We start from the raw sequence: 5,474 nt of genomic DNA on the forward strand, positions 1-5,474 counted from the left end.
ATAAATAAATAGATCTTGATGAGCAGATGTTAGCGCAGGGCTTCCCACACCTGTCCTGGGGGCCCCACAGCCAGTTGGGTTTTCAGGATATGCACAACGAATACGCAGTGAGATACATTTGCATATAGATTATGCATCTCCTGGTGTCCTCTCTCCTGCCTTTACTCTTGTCTTGCGTTGCGCTCTAGTCCTCTCCTGTTGCACCGTTATCGTTCACTGACATCTTATCCATTAACTCCTCCTGTTGCTCTGGCTGATCCAGCACCTCTCTTCTTGTGCTGCTCTCCAAATCTCCTCTTTCTCCTTCTCCTTTTGTGTCAGCCCTCAATTGTTTTTAAGGTGTTATCACTTCCAATTCAAGATCTTAAGTTCATGTCGGTTGCTTTTGGCAGCTTTTCCTGGCATGGTATTCCTCTCTCTCTCTTCCAGGGCTTTCTTTGTAAATTCTCTTGATTTATTTATAGGATTTGTGACATAAAAATAGAAGTATTTAACTCTGTTTTATCTTCAAGGGTCACTCTACGCAACTGTACCTCATCCTGTTAACCACATCTTTTGGGCTGAAACTTCTTGGATATCTTGGTTGTAGGGCCCCGGGGCAGGTTTGGGAAGCCCCGCCCTAATTTCCAGGCAGGCTCAGTGTCATACCTGGGAATTTTTGACTTCCAGTCACCCTGAGATTACCATGGATTAGCAGGGGGAGGGAACGGGGGGAGGGCAACTGCACAGTGGGACTGGATGCTCACAAATTTGCTCCCATAAACACTCTTACATGTTCACACTTACTTTCACTGCTCATTCTCACATGTCCATTTACTCCTTTACTTCTACCATTCTCCCACCAACACACACTCACTCATTCATGTCTCTCCCTCTTCCATACACACCTGCCCCCACTCACTTTCACACCCATGCTCACTTGCACTCAGCTCTCTCCTACTCGCGTACGTACACTCTCAGATCTCTTCTTCCTTCACAAATACACACTCACTCACTCACTCTCACAGACATGCTCGCTCATTCATTCTCTCTCCGCACCTTTCAAAACACACTAGCAACAGCAGACTCTAACCTGGGCTCCTGGCGCAGCAGCTGCCTCTTCCTTCTCCTCCTGTGCTGCGGAAGTGGACGCTGCCTGTTTCTTACTCCTCGTTTGATGCACGGGCAGGAAATCGCAATATTGATTGGCCAAGGCAAACAGGATGGGGTGGGCAAGTGGCTGGATACAGGAAACAGGCTGAGCAGGAGCAGGCGGTGTCACGAGGAAGCGAAGCTAAGAGTTAAAAAGGTCCGGAGATGGTAGAAATCACTGCCGAGTTACTCCTTTTTCAGCCGCATAAGACCAATGACTTTCCTTTCTTCTTTCCAGGTCCAGGCAGTTTGGTTTTGCTGCAGCACCCAGAGATTTCCAGTATTGGCCCGGAGACCCGGTAATTCTTTTAGAATTCCGGAGTCTCCAAGCTAAATCTGGAGAATTCCCAGGTATGGTAATTCTTTTAGAATTCCGGAGTCTCTGGGCCAAATCCAGAGAGTTCCCAGGTATGGTAATTCTTTTAGAATTCCGGAGATGCCGAGCAAAATCCGGAGAGTTCCCAGGTATGGTAATTCTTTTAGAATTCCGGAGATGCCGAGCAAAATCCGGAGAGTTCCCAGGTATGGTAATTCTTTTAGAATTCCGGAGATGCCGAGCAAAATCCAGAGAGTTCCCAGGTATGGTAATTCTTTTAGAATTCCGGAGTCTCCGGGCCAAATCCTGAGAGTTCCCAGGTATGGTAAATCTTTTAGAATCCGGAGAGTTCCCAGGTATGCTCAGTGTTTGTTTCTGGAAAGCCAGGGGAGGGAGTCAAACGTGTCTTGTACCCACAGTCTCAATTTCCGTGGTCCAAATTAATTTGAAAAGAAACCAAACCAAGTTCATTAACTCATTTGTTCCCTGTACCGATGTATTTTTTTTTTTAGACCCAGCTCTAGTTATAAAGTCACCCAAAAGCCTTCACCAGTCACAGTTTCATTTTGACCAGGCTCTCTGCACTGGAAGGTTGAGGGTTTGCTGCCACCTACTGACCTGCAATTGGAATTTGTACGTTTTCGCAATAATTGCTTGATTGAAACTCCTGCAGATGCTTCTGTCCGTATTTTTCAGTACAACCTTTTACCCCTTTCATTCTCATAACACAGGTACTCGTGACCTGTCGACAGGCAGGCACTCAGCCTTTGTTCCCCTTACCCTCCACAAATTAGACATGACAACTGTATGGCATAACAAAATAAGGCCGCAGTTTATTAAACCTAACCCGAGCCTTTATTAACAATATTCCAAACTTAAATCCCTCCCCCTCCACCACCTGCCGCATGCCATTCTTCGCTTGCCATCGCGGCCCAATGGTAAGCAGCTTGGAGCCTCCCCCTTTTCCTCCTACCCCGCCACGCCGTCGGCGAGGGTAGGCTTGCGGCCTGAGCATCGGCCCCCTCTTGCTCTTTAGGCCTTCTCGTGCAGCAGCCCCAAACTGCACGAGCATTACCCCCCCAGCGACGCTCCCTTTCACCCTTAGAACTAATACACACTGAAATATGGCTCGGGTTTCCACCTACTGCGACAACCACCTCCGCAACGACAGCACAAAAGAACAGATGGGCGGGAGGGAGGGAAGCAAACACCTCTGCCTGCTTCGCTGCCGGATCCCTTACTGGCTGCTCCCAGCTAGCACTGCGCTCCTCCTTTCCGCGCCCCAATGACCGTGCAGCCTTTTGAAAAATGCTGCCCTGCCATTGGCCCCTTTCGCTCCTCTCTCTCTCCCCCCCCCCCCTTTACCTGACTCCCCCTCCCCCAACTTCGCCCGCCCTGCCTCCGCCCGATCCCGTGTTACCTTCAGCGAACACGGGACGGGCCCGGTTCGCCTTCATAAACGCAAACCTAGGAAAGAGAATAAAACAAAGTCTGAATGTTGTCCTATTATCCGCTAGCGTGTAGCGTGTGCTGTTCCCCACGCTGGTGAAGGGACAGAGAGAGAGAGAGAAGCAGGAGAAGAGAGGATTCCCCTCCCAGCAGTGGATTAGTGATGAGGCAGGAGCTTGAGAGGTTATGGTGTGGAGTAATGGGCAGAGACAGCTATGGGAGGGCATTCACTTAATAAGGGGAAGAGAGAGAACTCACCTCAGTAACAGTTCTCTGGCCCTCTTTTCTTCCAACACTTCAGCTCAATCCCTGGTCCTCTCTCCCTGTTCCCCCCATTTTTCCCCACTCACCTCCTGGATCCATCCGTTCCTGTTTTCTCTTGGAGTCAACTGGCTCGTCAGTGGTAGCCTTCGCAGCATGTGCACAGCCACAGGGGACTCCGAGAGAGTCCCCCCCCCCCCCCTGCTGGTACATGTGCCTGGTCACACGGAGATACCATAGAGGGAGAAGGAAGAGGGCCCGCCGCAGGCTCGGTGCACGGGCAGGTCCTTTGTGCCACCCATCTCTTCCCTCGACTGGAGGAGCGAGTCCTAAAGTCCAAGGAGATGCAGAGGGACCCAGGCAGAAATCAAGGGAACCCATAACAGTGCGTTACTAATGAGAACCTGAGCGCGCGTTACGGTATTGAAGGGGAATAGCTAATTCCTTCATTATACAGCTAATTCGTTCATTTACATGCAGGGTGCGGGAAGGGTTACGCGTCTGTTTTAAGAAGCACTACGGATGCGCAAAACTGGAGACTGTATCGCTGGTTTGCCTTACGCGTCCGAATTGTGCGCAGCGAGCTCGTTACAGACGAGAAATCTTCAACTGAACTTTACTGGATCGAGCTGAAAGTCAGGGCTCCTTGAGGCTATCACAACATCAATCTTTACCGAATTGCTTTTTTTTTTTTCTCAACAGAAATAATTTGGCACAGTTTCTTTCTTGTGTCCTCCTTCATGTGTGGCTGAACTATTAAATAGCGTTTTGCGGGGCCGTAACATGTTAGTTTACCGCCTCCCCCTAGTAGGAGTTAGGACTGTGAGTCTAGTAACAAATCCATCGACACCGCTTAAGATACTCAAAAACAATAAAACACAATTTAAAAAAAAAGCCATACAGAGATGATCGAGAAAATGTAATGATGTGGGACACATAAAACCTGTCAGAAGAAAAAATAAAAATTTTTAAATACCTGTCGGAGGGCCGCGTGGGTCCAGGCGGCCGGCGGCGACGGGAGCCGGGTGGTCGCGTGTTAAATCTAGGCCGCGGGCGGGTGGGCGCCTGTTCCGGGCGGCAGCGGCGGCGGGGGGACACGCGTTAGTTCGAGACGGCCGGCGGGCGGTCGCGTGTTAAATCTAGGCCGGGTCCGCACAGGCGCGCATTCACTGCCGGTGGGGGCTGCCTCTCCCGGCAGTGAATGAATTCATTCATCCAGGCGGAGGAGCCGGTGGCGAAAGCAGCCGGCTCCTCCGCCTGGATGAATGAATTCATTCACTGCCGGTGGGGGCTGCCTCTCCCGGCAGCCCCCACCGGCAGTGAATGAATGAATGCGCGCCTGTGCGACCCCTGCGATTGGGCGCTCAAGGCGTGACGTCACGGCATGTGACTGCCTTGAGCGCCCAATCGCAGGGGTCGCACAGGCGCGCATTCATTCACTGCCGGTGGGGGCTGCCTCCCGGCAGCCCCCACCGGCAGTGAATGAATGAATGCGCGCCTGTGCGACCCCTGCGATTGGGCGCTCAAGGCGTGACGCATTCATTCATTCACTGCCGGTGGGGGCTGCCGAGGCAGCCCCCACCGGCAGTGAATGAATGCGCGCCTGTGCGACCCCTGCGATTGGGCGCTCAAGGCGTGACGAATCGCAGGGGTCGCACAGGCGCGCATTCATTCACTGCCGGTGGGGGCTGCCTCTCCCGGCAGCCCCCACCGGCAGTGAATGAATGAATGCGCGCCTGTGCGACCCCTGCGATTGGGCGCTCAAGGCGTGACGCATTCATTCATTCACTGCCGGTGGGGGCTGCCGAGGCAGCCCCCACCGGCAGTGAATGAATGCGCGCCTGTGCGACCCCTGCGATTGGGCGCTCAAGGCGTGACGCATTCATTCATTCACTGCCGGTGGGGGCTGCCGGGAGAGGCAGCCCCCACCGGCAGTGAATGAATGCGCGCCTGTGCGACCCCTGCGATTCGTCACGCCTTGAGCGCCCAATCGCCCCCACCGGCAGTGAATGAATGCGCGCCTGTGCGACCCCTGCGATTGGGCGCTCAAGGCGTGACGTCACGGCATGTGACTGCCTTGAGCGCCGAATCGCAGGGGTCGCACAGGCGCGCATTCATTCACTGCCGGTGGGGGCTGCCTCTCCCGGCAGCCCCCACCGGCAGTGAATGAATTCATTCATCCAGGCGGAGGAGCCGGCTGCTTTCGCCACCGGCTCCTCCGCCTGGATGAATGAATTCATTCACTGCCGGGAGAGGCAGCCCCCACCGGCAGTGAATGCGCGCCTGTGCGGACCCGGCCTAGATTTAACACGCGACC

The sequence above is a fragment of the Rhinatrema bivittatum genome, chromosome 5 (genome assembly GCF_901001135.1).
Source record: "Rhinatrema bivittatum chromosome 5, aRhiBiv1.1, whole genome shotgun sequence".
In the NCBI taxonomy this organism is placed as follows: domain Eukaryota; kingdom Metazoa; phylum Chordata; class Amphibia; order Gymnophiona; family Rhinatrematidae; genus Rhinatrema; species Rhinatrema bivittatum.